Here is a 15,769-nt window from a genome sequence, read left to right on the forward strand (position 1 = left end):
AGATAACAGCCTGGGTTGTTTTCCTGTGCCTCTTACACAGTGGCTTTAAGTTTCTTTCTTAGGTTCCCTGGGTACAGCACTCGGGGATCGTTCCCAGACTGTATTAAGTTCCTGTGGAGTGATTATTTCATTACGACCCACGTACGCAGACCAATGGTTTGATAAACAACAGATCGCCTCAAACTCTTTATTAAGGTTCATGGCACTAATGCACTCTTTTCTGTTTCATTGGAAATACATCGCAGATTGGTGTGAGAAATGCTGTTTGGGATAAGAGCTATATGATTTCTCAGTCCCTGATCAAAGTTTAAAGCATTTGAGTTGATTAAAAACAATATTTCTTTAAATAAAATCCACTGCAGACAATCACAGACCTTGGTGGGGTATGTTTGTTTTTAGACATTCTAGAAGCGAGAGCCTAAAACTATAAAACCCTCTGAGGCTGTGATTCATTCTTGCTTCCCTCACTCTCACTGCTCCGAACCGTCATGTCTCTTCCTGTTCCTTTCCCCCCCTCGTTTTATTCTTTTTTAATTTTAATTTTTAAAATTTTATTTATTTATTTGTCAGAGAGAGTGAGCACATGTGAGCGCACAAGCCGGGGGAGCGGCAGGTAGAGGGAGAAGCAGGCTCCCTGCTGAGCAAGGAGCCTGATGAGGGACTCAATCTCAGGACCCTGGGATAGTGACTTGAACTGAAGGCAGACACTTAACCGACTGAGCCATCCAGGTGTCCCTTTCCCCCCCCGTTTTAAAGGTACTTCTGCTTTAAATCTGCCTTAAATCAAGGATTGTGTGATTCATACAGGTTTATAAAGAATCCAAACTTGATCTATTAATAATCTACTCAGCCCTGTGTGTTCAAATACAGCCCATGCCTTGTACTCTGTTGGTTTTCCCCCTCCTCTATTTCTCCCTCCATCCCTCAAGGCATTCCTCCAAGTTATTCTGTTTGTCTAGGTACTGACATCTAGTATTCTATCTGTTCTAAGTACTGAGCACAGAGCTTAAGTACACTGTGATTAATAAAACACACATTCCCTGACACCTTTCTGAGTTTTCCTTTTTACTGAACTCCACATGTACTTTTAGTGAGTACAATGTCATCTAGGATTAAATTGCTCTTTAATTTTTTCCTGTGAGTTATTTTTGAAATGCTAAGTAGATCAAAGCCTTGTTGAAGATTTTTGCATTGATGATATTCACACAGAAAGTGCATCCCTGGACCGCTGAAGAGGCTCTGTAAAATGACAGGGGGTACTGTCCTAACTTTTAGGGTCATGGAAGGCTTATTGGAGAAGACGACATCTAAGGCAGTAGGATGAGTGGGAGGTATAGTCAGGGGAAGAATGGAATAGGGAAAGCGTGGCAGAGTGTCAAGTCCTATTTCATGTTCAAGAAGAGGTATCTGCAAAGAGAAGAGAAATCACGGCATGCCCCCAAAGTTGCACAAATAGTTCAGAATCACCAAAAATTAACTGCAAGAGGGTAGACTTGAAAAAGGAGGTATGCCATAAGGAACATACAGGGGACAATACGAGCAGAGCTTGAATGTCAAATTGTGCTACAGACACAAAATTCTGTAAAGTAAAAGTAAGAGTTTGCTTGTTTTTCCAGCAACTTACACAACTAACAAAATGACACGAGATAGACCAGAGACCAGGGAGAGTTGGGTGGTGTTCATAGCAGAGATTGAATTGTGGGCTGATTTAGATAGCCGGAGAGGAGAGCGACAGGACTTCTGGCCAGGAAAACAGCCTGAACAAAGGCCAGGGGTTTGTAGTCACATGGGCCTGCCTGGTACAGGGATTTCTGCTCAAAGGTAAATGACATGCAAATTTGCCTAATGATACATTGTCAAGGCTGAAGCAGGAACACTAAACCAGTGACTGCCCATTCAACTACCCATTTCCTAGAAAACACAATTATTTATTATGCCTGGATGTCCATTTTCTTGAGTTACTGAATACCTTTTCTTCGCCCTTTCATTATTTTTCATTAATAATCAGATAGTGCTGGCATCATTTATATCCAAGTTTGCAGCTGCATAGACCAAATACATTTTACCGAGACCAGTGAGTTATCTACTGAAATAACAATGATCCTTCTTCATCTATGTCATCATCTATTTGGGTCTCAAAGTATTATCATCATGATCATTATTCTTACTCTTATGCTTTCTTTTAGATATCATTTTTAAAGATCTTTTTATGTTCAAAGCCCTGTGATAAGTGCTTTATAAGTTGTAAGAGACACAAAGCATTTCTATATGTCTAGCATCCCTTCTTCAGAAATAATCTGTCCCTCTTCTTGTGTGTGTGTGTGTGTGTGTGTGTGTGTGTTTGAGGGACCAGCCCTTCTTCATTTTAACTCCATGCAGTCCATTCTATGCATCCACACCACTGCCCTTCTTTTCCCGTAGGATTTGCGGTTGTGGTAGCCATAGCCTGGATGAATCCACAGGTGGGCACATATCCCAAAATGGACTGAGCCATGCCAGGGCCTAGACTCTTGCTGCAGTGTTTGGAAAAGACATACTCTCCTTTTGGTGGACTCCTTGGGTGGGAAAGCCACTGAAATCTGAAGCTGACCAGACCAACTGGCTCCCATGGGAAGAAGATCTACTCAACAGTGAAGTCAACACATAGGAAAGCAGAACCAAGAGAAGGAGACAGAGCAACACTATCCTCAAGACATTAAATTCTGAAGTCAGCCATTTCTGAAGGGAGCATTCTGCTGGGCTTTTAGTTACGTGGCTCAAGAAATTCCTATTGAGTTAGACTTTTGTTCCTGGTCACAGAAATAGTCACAGACTTTTTTTTTAAGTAAAAAGCTCCTGTGTTTAACCACCAATATTTCCAAGGATGTGTCCTGGTGAAATGTCAATTTAAAATAGAATCACTCTCCACCTGCCCCCTGCTTCTGCCAGAATTCTTCCAGGACTCACAGGGGTGATTAGGGGTTTGAGGCACTCGCTCAGTCCAAACCCCAACCAGCACAGCGTCCTGGCTCTTTTCATTTGGAACTCGTGAGCAAACCCTTTCCACCACCAGGTGGGAAGCCTGCTGGTACCAAAAACAGTTTTGCTCAATTCTATTCAGGGCTGAAATTGATGAAATGGCCCCCTCCGGTGGTGAGAGCAGCTGCTATGTTCTCCTTGAAGAAGCTTCCTCAGGTGGGGGACCTGAGATGAACCTACTGGACTCCACGGTCTCCTAATACTTACTGTGTTGATAAAAACTGTACAGCTGGAAGGCAGTGACAATGGTGGGACTCAGGTGGCACCGTTCAAGGTGGCACCCCAGTTTGACTGACTTCTAAGTATGAGGACGGATTTCCTTATATCTTGGGAGAGTTAATTTCATCCTCCGTCACAAGGGGAAGCTCACCAAGTAAGGTTTTCAGGAGTATGCACGAAACCAAACAACCCTAACACAGTAGACTAACCTCTGGTCAGTCTCTGTCCTGCAGAAGGGCAAGATTAAAATGGACGTACTATATCAGAAGAGCAAAAAAGTGCAGGCTCTTTGAAGTCCCTACACATTTGGCCTAAATGCTTCCTGGCTTGTTTTTCAATCAGCTGATGTGAATGACAAGTTATAAATAATCAGGCGACCAGTGTGCCTTGCACTAGAAGAGATGACCTTTATGTTTCCCGAACATCTATTCTAGTGGTCTCTAGGGAAGCTACCTGGAATTAGAAGAGAGTTTACCATGGGTGTTAAAAATAACTCTCCTTCTTTTCCCTCTTAAATGTAATGGCACTTAGTGATACTATAGTTCTTGAGACAAATTTTTTAAAATGTTTTCAGAAATAATATTAACTTGTCGTTTTGTTGTCAGATTGGCAGGGCCCAACTCCTAAATAAATAAATAAAATTATTTATTTAGTTTGAAAAAGTGACTTTGTAGATGTCACTGCAGTGTGAGTTCTTGATCTTTTAATCTCCTTCTTGTTCTAAAATTTTGATGGACATGTATTGCTAATGGGAGAGATACAACTCACACCAAATAGGTACCATTCATCCTTCTCTTTTGGAAATGGTCCCCTGGCTTTGAGTTATCTGATTTTCCTGATATTTTTGTCTGCCCCCTGCTGGTCCTTCATCTTCAGCAAGCAGCTTAAACATCACTACACCCTCCCCCTGGTGATTCCATTCAACCTCACAGCTCTACTTAACCATTCATACTGAGTCCTGACTTCCAGACCCATCCATAAAACTGATTTCCAAACATCTACCCGAATATCCCATGGACACTCTAATATAGTAAAACTGAAATTAGTGTATTTCCTCCTACAACCTAGTTCCAGTCATTTCTTATTATCAAAACCTGGGAAACAGACCAGAATCTTTCCTTTCCCACTCCTTCCTCAACCAACCGGTCACTGTATGCTATGTTATCCGCTCCTCCCATGTGTCTGGTCTTTGTCTTCTTACCATCCTCACTGACGTTGCCCTCATTCAGGCATTTATCATCTCTTACTTGAACTACTGCAAGAAATTCTGCTTTGAAGTCAACCTACGTGTTGTGACTTTTCCAAAATGCAAATCAAATCATGTTCTTCTCCTCTTAACACAAGGGGTTGTTCCGTTTCATACACATACATTTAAATACCTTGGTGCATTATACAAGACCCTTTCCATCTGGCTAATGACCACCTCTCTGGATTATTGCCACAATAACACTGTGTACCAAACAACCACAAAATCTCAGCGACATATTTAGGAAACATTTATTGCTCTCTTGTCTGGAGTGGTCTGCTCAGTCAGTCTTTTTATCTTGGCTGGCCTTGGCTGGTCTAGGGCGTACTTCGCTGGAATGATTGGGGCAACTTGGCCATGCTGCCTGTGTCCCTTGTCCTCCAGAGGGCCAGCCTGGGCATGATTTATGGAGATGACAGAGGTGCAAGAGAGAGCACAAGCAGAAACATGCAAGGTTTCTTGAGGCCTAAGATTTGGCACACTATCACATCTGCTGAATTTTATTTGGCAATGAATGTCACAGGACTGGCCCAGATTCCGAGTTCAGAAAACAGATTCTGCATATTTAATGGGAGGAACTGAGAGTGGGGATGGGGAGCTGATGCCTTCATTGTACTCTTCATCTTTGTCTTCACTGGCTGTACAGAATGGATAGGAGTCTCCTGAAAATGTCCAGCTCTTTGTACTTCTGTTTCATTTAGCTCCTGCTATACCATCTGCCCAAGATCCCCCTACCCCAGCCCCCAGGACTGGCCCCGGTACACACTAGCTTATCCCTCATGATCTGGCTCTTTCCTGACCTCACTCTGCCTCCTTTGTGAGCTCTGTCTAGCCCTTACTAAGGTCTACATAAGACCTTAACTGTTCTTTTGTCCTTAATTTTTTATATGCTTGTTTCCCCCTAGAGACTACAAATCTATTCAAAGCAGAGACCGTTCTTAATTACTTTTTTACCCTTACAGACTAGGATAGTCCTTGTCAAATATTAAACACTTTATAACTCTTGGTTGATTAGAAGTTTGGAAGTGTAGCAAGTATGTGAGTTACAGGGTGCCTGGGTGGTTCAGTTGGTTAAGCGTCCAACTCTTGATTTCAGCTCAGGTCATGATATCAGGGTTGTGAGATAGAGCCGAGTCAGGCTCCACACTGGGCATGGAGCCTGCTTAAGATTCCCTCTCTCTCTTTGTCCCTCTGCCCCTTCCTCCTGTGTGTGTGCACTCTCTCTCTCTCAAAAAAAAAAAAAAATATGAGTTACAGAATCTATTCACTTGTGTTTGGATCCACTGAATTGCTAAAAAGAAGTAGCTCATGAAGATGATTGGTTTGGGAAACAGCTTTTGGGTAACATTTAAGAGAAAACTTTTTTGGAAAATAGTATATTTTTTAAGTAGAGAGGTGAAAATGAGAGGGCCAAGACATTTCCAGCCCCTCTTCTCTAAAAGTTCACCCCAAATAAGGAAAATAAGAAAGAAAAGCATACATTTACAGGAATTACAGGTCTAAGATAGCATGGAAGGAAAAGTCTGGAAGATGAAAACGAGATTGTTGGAAAGTCTGGACAAGGAATAGAAAGGACTTCCAGCTTCCTGTGCTCACCTGTCACAGTCAGATGACTACATATCTCCCATTCCCTCAGGAGAAGTTTGTTGTCTGGAGAAACTGAGCCAGAGAGGTTTAAGACTTGGGGCCCCGGAAGAAGAAGAGTGGAATGCCAACCTGAAAACAGGGGAGTGTTGAACATCTGCACGTGGAATGGTGAGCTTCAACCCCTTTGCCCCCAGGGTAAAGCTCCAGAATGCCAGTCAGGCTCATTTTTCCTTAGAAAGGCTGAGGATCCTTCACTGAAGAACCTAGACTTCCCCAGAGAAAACATCTTCAGATACAGATATTTGGGGCCTTTGATACACAATTGATTGAGTCCCCTATGATTCTCCCACACTCTGCACCTCTCTAAGCCCCACTCATGCCCACAGAGCTTCCAGCAAGGTGAAGCTAGGGAAAGCCCCGAGTGGAAAACCTGAGGAAGCACTTCCTCTAATCATAATGAGCACAGTCCTGACATTGCATGTGTGCAGTTCTGAGTACATGTGCGCCCCCTTACATTTTGTGTCCCAGGCATTTTGCTTGCCTTACTAACTCCTGGCTCTGGCTTCCAGTCGCTTTATAATGCCCCAATATTATATATGCAGGGACAACCAAGGATTGCCAGATATTTAAAGGAAGCTTTTAATATCCAAGAGAGACCCCACGACAAACAAAGGGAAAAAAACCCTCAGGAAATGGAGCTAATGCAAGGAGAATGAAAAAGCTTCACAGGAACTATAATTTTAACATCCTTGGAGAGAGAAGAAATGTTGCATCTCTTTAAAAGAAAAAGAGAGTGGCACAATGAAAAAAGAACAATGAAGAGAATATAAACATGATCTTGGAAAGCAAAATAAAAATTGCTGGAAAAGCTGGAAGATAAAATTGAAGCCTATCCTGAAAAGGAGAACAAAAAGACAGAAAGAAAAAAAAGGAACATAGGGAAGAAATGATAAGAAAATCAGAGTCAACCCAGCATATTTGATATCTGATTAATAAGGATTCCAAATAAGGAAAGGAAATGATCAAAAGTATAAGAAAATGTAGATGCCCAGGGTTTATCACTGGAGAGTTCTGATTCACAAGGTCAGTAGGTTGAATTAATGGATTAACTTTATATCTTCACTGCAGCATCTTTAAAGCACACAGTATGAAACACAGACGAAGCAGGATTCCAGAACCGATGAACCGATATTTGATTTGAAATGTAGAGATTGGTTGTGGGAAGAGGGTGTAAGGATGGGGATAGCTATGTTTTAAACTTATTTTGGAAGTGGAAAACAGCTACACATCAGTGTTCAGTGATTACAGGAAGTGGAGACAATGCAGCTGCTAAATGAGTCCCTTAAATATTGACATGACTGATTCTAGTGTGGCTTGTTTAGTAGGAAGTGGGAGAGAAAGCAAAAATAGACCAAAGCAAACATTTGCTCAAGATAAATGAAGAGGAATACATCCTCTCCGTGCTCCTCCTCCCCTATGAAAACATGGCCATAAGCTCCTGACAAGTTTTTTGCCTCACGTTTCCATTGTGATGGCCGCGGTTGTGACTTAGCACATTCTAACGAGTTTTATTTGTGCTTATCTGTCTGACTAAATGCTAGAAAAATATTTTATGCTTACATTGTCACAGCTCTTCAGGGATGAAGGTTAGTGGTCTCCTTCATCGGAGACTGGAAAGCAGTATTCAGCTGTAGAGTCTCATTAAGATTATTTTCAAAACGCAGTCGCAAGCGAGGGGTTCCATTCTAAAGGTTATGGAACTCTATAGAGGTTACCACAAAGTTCGTGGGAGAAATTGAGGCAGCCATTTAAGTAATTTAAAAAGATGTCATTTTCCTGAAGTTTTAGATAATTGAGTCAAAAGTCAGCCCTAAGTCTGAGGTAGTTGGATGGCTGCTTACTTCTCTACTGTGCCTTTTATGTGTAATGTGGGCAGCTGGGGAGTTTAAAATCTCCGTGGAGAAATCTCAAAGCAGGAACGGAGAGCACATGAAAGAAGTTTCTTTTGTCTCCCTTTTAACAAGTGAGGAAAATGTGCCGTAACAACGAATTCACTCAAGCTACATGGAATGTTAGGTAAAAGATTTTTCTTTGTCAAGTAACATAATTCATGATATCCCATCTCTACTGACTGAGAAACTATTTGTAGAGACACGTTAGGTAGAATTGTTGCAAGCACATTGAGAAAGGTCTACTCTTATTGTATTTGTCTATTTGTCACTGTGCTGAATAGATGTATTTAGAATTAGATTGGGTTTTTCTTAAAAATCAAAATTATAGGCATTCACTGAGTGAAACGATAAAAATTCATATTCTTTATTTGACTTTCTATTTCATTTTTATTTAGACTACACTTTCCTTTAGGATTATGTACTTAAAATGAACAATGTATTGATTCTGTTGTTAATATTTCTATCAGAGCACACAGTGGTAAGCAGAAATATTCTGTAACAAATACATTCAGTAATAAATTCTGAGAATATATTGGAAGTACTGTCCTAATATGAAATCATGAAACTTAAGCAAACTTTCAAGCCAGCAAGAGCTGCAAATAAAACAAAATATTACAGTCGACCCTTGAACAGGGGGGTTAAGGGTGCACAGTCGACTCCATGCAGTCAAAAATCCATGTATATCTTGCCTATAAATCCCCAAAACTTAACTACTAATAGCCTATTGTTGACCAGAAGCCTTACCCATTACAGAAGCAGTTGGTCAACACATATTTTGTATGTTGTATGTGTTATATACTACATTCTTAAAATAAAGTAAGCTAGAGGATAGAAAATGTTATTAAAATCTTAAGGAAGAGAAAATACATTTAAAGTATTGTACTGTATTTCTCAAAATAAATCCGCATGTAAATGGACCTGCGCAGTTCAAACAGGTGCTGTTCAGGGTTAACTATAATTACCCATGTCATAAAGTCCAACTCTGGGTCATCTGGAAACTTCCCGTAGGTTTATTCAGCCACATCTTACCATAGCTATTCAAATGTGAAAGAATTTGCTATGCTTTTCCAAAGATTCTCCTCGTGTTTATTAACAATGACAGATGTGTGAGTCAAGCCTGGACTAATAATATGCCAATTACAGAAGGAGACCAGTGTACTTTAATGCTTATTTTATTTTTTTAGAACCTATTTAAAATTTTTAAAAATGTGTGGTGAATACTGATTAACTTTGGCAAATCATAAGCTGCCATCCCTTTCTAACTATATTTAATATGATACTCTTAGGCAATAAACTGGAGCAAAGCAAAAAGGAATAATTCTTTTGGATAACCAGAGACGTGTGTGTGTGTGTGTGTGTGTGTATTTACTGGATCTTTTTGGAAATCATCAAAGATAGGATAACCTTTCTCCCTAAACCTTACTTTCTTTCTCTAGGATATCTGGCACAAAAAGTAAGATAAAAAGTAAAATAAACGATTTTTTATTCTGTGTAAATTTTAAGAATTGTGCTTTTTTAAAAGGGTCTGTGTTCTTCCTACCATTGCTGTACTTCCTTGCCTTTTCCTCCTCCTTTGCTATTGGCCAAAATTGCAATGAAAAAAAAAACCCATCTCAATGAAAAATACCATCTCATGTATTGGAGGCCACGTGGCAACAGCAAAGAGGGACTGGGGTTTATTAACATATTAACAAATATTCCGTCACTATATAGTTAGGCACTTAAAAAACATTGTCTGATTTAATCTTCAAAACCAACCTGTAAAGTAACAATTGATTCCTCCATTTTACAAATGAGAAAACTGAGACTTGAAGAGTTTACATAAATTTCCCCAAGATACATAGCAAGTGAGCAGCAGAATTGTCACGGGGAACCCAGACTGCATGATTCCAAAGTCCATGTTCTTTCTATTTTATCACCCAGACCTCGGGATCGTGAGGAAACCTGGTGGATGGGAGCAGTGCGGTGCAAGGAACTGTTCCTGACCATCTGCGGTGACAGAGAGTTTGCACCAGAGCATACTTCTGCACACGACTTTCTTTATTGTGAAGCTCTTGCCTTGAAAACAACTGTCAACTGCACTCAAAATAGCGTGCAGGTAATTGATTTCTTTTCTGGAACAAGCCCTTTATCACAGCTCATTACAAATAGTTTGAGGAACGGCAGGGGTCCTCGGACCACACTTTGAGTAACACTGGACTTAAAGAAAAGACAGTAACTGCAGTGAACTAGTGGGGTCACCATCCAACGAACGGTTCTGAGCCTCTTTGGAACTAGAATCAGTTCGATTGTATCCCCTGCCCCTGCCTAATTTGTAGCATCGTTATCCATTGCAGAAATCAAAGTGCCTACTCTAAGGAAGCTCAGTATTTCCCACATAAGGCGAGAGGAATGGTTCTGAAATATAGACAGAATCCTGGCTTAAATCCTGGCACTTTCTGGAGCTCTGGTATGAAAGAAAAAGCAGGGTTTATGTTAGAGTCGTGAGAGCTTTGGTAATTAGGATGGGCTGCGGAAGGAGTGCCATAATGAGGTTAATAGCATAGTCCTGAAACCTAGACCATGTTGGTTTGAATGTTGAAAGGCTCTACCTTAAGGGCTGTGTGAATAATGTGAAGAGCTTAGCACGGCCTGGCAGAGGCACTCAGTAGACGGCACCTCTATTATTAGGATCAGCTTTACAAGGAAGCGGATCCATATGTGAAGGCGTTGGATGTTAACTGGTAGAGCATCTATTCACAGTACATGAAATGCCATCTTAAATTACAATTTCTTCACATCTTATAGCCTTTACAATCTTCCTGAAGCCAATTTTAAAATGCAAATACTCCGGATATCTTATCTTCGGTTAGTATAAATAGAGGTCAGTTTCATTTCCTACTGTGTCATTTGCAAGTTTTCAAAGTAACTACTTCATTCCTAATTATAAAAGAAGTATCTACATTTCTGAAAAAGACACATCTGAGCATCTGAGCTCAGCTCATTAAGAATTAGCTTATGTCACAGTGTTTCCCAAATTATGTTTTACTTTATCACAGTGTCTGACATATGCTCTGTTTAAAAAAAGAAAAGAAATCATATCAAATAAAGTTGGGATATACACATCCCAAGATTCATGAAGCACATCAACATATTAAAGACCTGAAACAATCTTACAGAAAAGAAACCTTTGTTTACCCTTGAATTTCCCAAACCAATTTGATCAGAGAACACTTTTGGTAGGCAGCACCTATTCACAGCGTGATTTAAGACCACCCGCTGCCATAAGAGATTATTTTAAAAACTTAATAGTTAATTCTGTTGGGACGGTACCTAGATTAGGCACTTGGAACAAGGGGATATGAAGAGAGGTTCTTAAAAGGGGAGGCACGGAGATGATAGTGAACTCTGTCCTGCATGGAAAGAACAGAGAAGAGAGACTCGTGACCTTCTGCCCTTTTCCAATTTATTCACATACTAGCCACTGACCTGTGTTTGCCGCTACATCACTTAACCTGGCTAGACCTCAGTTTTTCCCTCTATCAAATGGGGGGCTAATGCAAGGTACTTTTTAGGGTCTCATCTAGATCAGCTATCCTGGTCTTCAGTTTAATTTTGTTTTGGAAAAGAATGCATGCAAGATATTTTTTACATTGGTAGAAGTAGTGGTGGTATAAATTTGTTTTACCTGTTTAGAGGTTTTAATTTTCTTTCAAGGATTCTAGGCTGTCCCAAAGGTCAATAAAAATGTTTGATATAAAGCATTTTAGTAATTTTTTGTAGTTTGAAGATTGTTACTTGTCATAGCTCAAAGTCTCTACCTAGATGTGACTTATTAAATAAACATTGAATTAATATTAAGGTTTTTTTTTTTTAATAATGGGAGTTATTTTAGTGGCTAGATCAACTCATGATTTCATTGCCTCATCTTTTATGTCTACTCAGCTTACTGACAAATTGAATGAATCTTTAAACAATGGGAGAACTAGAAGATGCCTCATGCTCAGTGGCTAACTGGAATAACTCCATAAACCAGCAATTGTATTTCACTAATGTGTTCACTGTTGACTCAGGTTATCATGGTCTTAGGTGGGATTAATATATTTTTACAAAACAAGGCCTGCATGTCAGGTGGTCAACTTTTGTTATGAGATGAGCTGGAGAGGATTCAGAAGCTTTATGGACTTAATAGCCATAAAGTGAGTTGGCTGACAAAGGAAGACAATAAAAAGAGAGATTTAGAGGGCATTACTAGCCTCTGAATAATAGGTATGCGTATCCCTGGATTTTTAGAAGTAGCAGGTGGTCATGAGTCACTGTTTTTAAACTTGCTCACTTTTTTGTTACATAAGGGAGGTATTTTGGCAAAATACATGTTTATATTGCAAAATAATTATTCGTCCATTATAGCAATTCCAATGATATTGCTTTGTTTGGACATAAAGTATATATCAATATTGCCTGTAGCTAAATTTAATACTGATACTACAACAATTATCTTTGCCCTCAACAACTTGGGTTTTTCCCTCCTTTTAATTCCTGGGGGAGAAAAACACTTCCTGTCAAATCAAAGTGGTTTTTTTTTATTATTATTATTCTTATGACAGCGTGATTATATAGAACACGAGTAGGAAATACTTTGAACTTGTTGGATAATGACATGTCAGTGGTTATTTCTGATGAACGTCTCAAGAATACTAAATAGAATTAAAATTCTTTACTAATTTTCATTTAATATTCATTCTTTAGAACTGCAGTCAGCCTGGAGAAATAAAGTCTTCACTCAAATATTTATCTTTCATCTTTGTAATTTAATTGATGTATATCTGTTATCTTCAGATCTCTAAGGGGATGACCATACCTGACCTTGGACAAAGGATATTGGGATTCAATACCTTGATGGTGGAGTTTAGAGAAGGTGGTGGTTATTATTCAGGGCTAACAGCTGTAGAGCTCACAGAGAATTCATTTCCCTATGATTTTCTTTCTTTCTTTCTTTTTTTAAAAGATTTTATTTATTTATTTGAGGGAGAGAATGAGAGAGAGAGAGCATGAGAGGGGGAGGGTCAGAGGGAGAAGCAGACTCCCTGCTGAGCAGGGAGCCCAATGCGGGACTTGATCCCGGGACTCCAGGATCATGACCTGAGCTGAAGGCAGTCGCTTAACCAACTGAGCCACCCAGGCGCCCTTCCCTATGATTTTCTAAGAAATACTGCTCATTTTAGTAAAATTGTCATTTTCCCAATTATACCTCTTTTCTTGTTAGGTGTTAAATTGTATTTAGACTTTTATGGCTAAATAAGACAAGGATTTCAAGTGGCAAGGAGGTAAGTGATGAACATACTTTTTTAGTTAAATGAAAATAAAGGAGTTTGAAGAAATACATAAAGGTTTCCAGCAACTTTAGGAAAGCTCATTTTTAATATCCTCAAAACTTGAGGAATTGAATATTACTAGACACAGTCTAGGTCACGAAGTAGGGCTTTCCTACATTTAGCCATTTGGACATATCCGTTTTATCACGAAATCCTTTCTGTAAGGGTTTCAGGCAACAGGATTAAAATCCTTGGAGCCTAACAGAACTGAAAAGGGGTAAGAGAACTTCAAACCACTGGCCAAGGAAAATCAAACTAGCTAAGATGAAATAAGGTCTGAGGAGGCTCTAAGGTTTAAGACACAAAGGAAATCTCCATCTTTTAAAAAAATTCCAAAGACTTGCTTTTATGCTAAGCTTTTGAGTTAAGAATAAAGTCCAAATGCAATGCAAAAACTGGAAAAAAAGGAACTCGTTTGGAAATGTTTAAGGAGATACGTGGAGACATAGACTTCAATCTTCACAGTAGTTTGGAATGTTAATACGAAACATGTATTCCTAAATGTGCAGTTTGGGAAGGGAGAATGTACAGTGGATTAGAATTTGCTGTAGCACAGCCTTGGACTTTGAGGAATAGAAGAACTCTATTGTGCCGTTTCTCCATCCATGAGTTTTGCCACTGTGTACAAATCACGTCACATGAGTGGCCCTGGCGTCCCTCATCTGCAAAGTGACAGGACTATAGCGATTATTTCATTGATCTTTCAGGCCATTTCACCCCATTATTTAAAAACTTCATGATTTTTTATGGCCAGTTTTGTTTTAGACACTATTTTTCTGATTATAGCTCATTTGAGATATAATATTTTTGTACTTAAATTATGGTATCCTTTCAGTCGTCTGAAGAAATACATAAAGGTTTCCAGCAACTTTAGGAAGGCTCATTTTTAATATCCTCAAAACTTGAGGAATTGAATATTACTAGACACAGTCTAGGTCACGAAGTAGGGCTTTCCTACATTTAGCCATTTGGACATGTCCATTTTATCACGAAATCCTTTCTGTAAGGGTTTCAGGCAACAGGATTAAAATCCCTGGAGCCTAACAGAACTGAAAAGGGGTAAGAGAACTTCAAACCACCGGCCATCAACCCTGAGAAACACCTTACACTTCCCAGAAATCCTCACGAACTGTTTCATAGATACAGGCCTTGATCTCATCATCATTCCAGGAAAAAACAAACGAAACGTGCGTGTCTGAAATAAGTTTGTGACTTCACCACGACTCCTGAGATCGTGCTTACGTTAGGGAAGCTCAAGTGCGAAAGACAATGAGGATTTCCTTTTATTTGGCAGGACAAATCAGTTTATAGAGTAAATCCATTGATGAGGAAGCGAAAACAAGCCTCCTTGACCCTGACTGAACTTCCTCCTGCTATTCCCCCCCAGGGGTGAGGAGAATCGAGCTGACAGATTCCCAGCAACACAGCCAAGGACGCGGAGAAGGCAGCTCCAGGGGCCCAGGGGCAGCAGCTGCGGGAAGGTCCACGTGCGTGCGCACGCCCCCACTTTGCAGGCCACCGGTGGGAAGACAGTACGTGCGGCAAAGCATCCAGTGGCCTTGCTCTCCCTGTAGGCTTCTTCCTCTATTACATAACGTCCTAACTCGGCTTCACCAAGAACCCAGATGGCATTTCTTTAGCTGTGAACTGTAAGCCACTTGGGTGCTTTCTCTAGGGGTAAAACGAAATGGGGGTTCGTGAATTTTTTTGCCATGCCCCCCCACCCCCGCCCCATCCAGACCAAAGGATTACATAGCCAAAGGAAAATCACCAATAGTGATTGTTTGTGCATCAAGTCTTTTGCTATCACTTCCCCTTAAAAGTATCCGACTCGATGGCTCAGCTTCATCCCCTTTCTGTTCTTTGGTTTCTTAAGATTCAAAAAGCTCTTTATGTTCAGGGAGAGTCAGGAGGAACAGGAGGGAAAAATAAGGTAGTGGAAAGAAGAAAAGGAACTAGATTATCTATAAACTGGGCAACCGGAGAGGAAGTTGACAAGAATGAATGGGTTAAGAAAGTACTCTTCAGGGCACCTGGGTGGCTCAGTCGTTAAGCGTCTGCCTTCCGCTGGGGTCATGGTCCCAGGGGCCTGGGATCGAGCCCCGCATCGGGCTCCCTGCTCGGCGGGAAGCCTGCTTCTCCCTCTCCCACTCCCCCTGCTTGTGTTCCCTCTCTCACTGTCCTCTGTCTGTCAAATAAATAAATAAAATCTTTTTTTTTTTTTTTAAAGAAAGTACTCTTCATGGATCAGACTATCAAATCAGTTTTAAAAGCAGGAGAGTTCTATTAAGTTACTCCCCAAATATTTATTGATGGCTGCATGCTTGCTACATACAGCCTGAAGGGGAACTTGAATCTAAGACCCCTTCCCTCATTTCTGAACAGGTTCAACA

General features: G+C 40.3%; 1 long non-coding RNA gene across 1 annotated transcript in view; it reads left to right on the plus strand.

Annotated features, from left to right (window-relative positions):
• LOC118014400 overlaps nucleotides 1-15,769 on the plus strand; it is a 78,138-nt gene that overhangs the window by 49,529 nt on the left and 12,840 nt on the right. Inside the window, exons 2-4 of the long non-coding RNA XR_004680274.1 lie at nucleotides 6,120-6,238; nucleotides 9,946-10,120; nucleotides 14,764-14,908. This is a non-coding gene — a long non-coding RNA (uncharacterized LOC118014400). The remainder of the gene's footprint in view (nucleotides 1-6,119; nucleotides 6,239-9,945; nucleotides 10,121-14,763; nucleotides 14,909-15,769) is intronic.

This window comes from Mirounga leonina, unplaced genomic scaffold (assembly GCF_011800145.1).
Source record: "Mirounga leonina isolate KUSES-001 unplaced genomic scaffold, KU_Mleo_1.0 Mir_154, whole genome shotgun sequence".
Lineage (NCBI taxonomy): Eukaryota > Metazoa > Chordata > Mammalia > Carnivora > Phocidae > Mirounga > Mirounga leonina.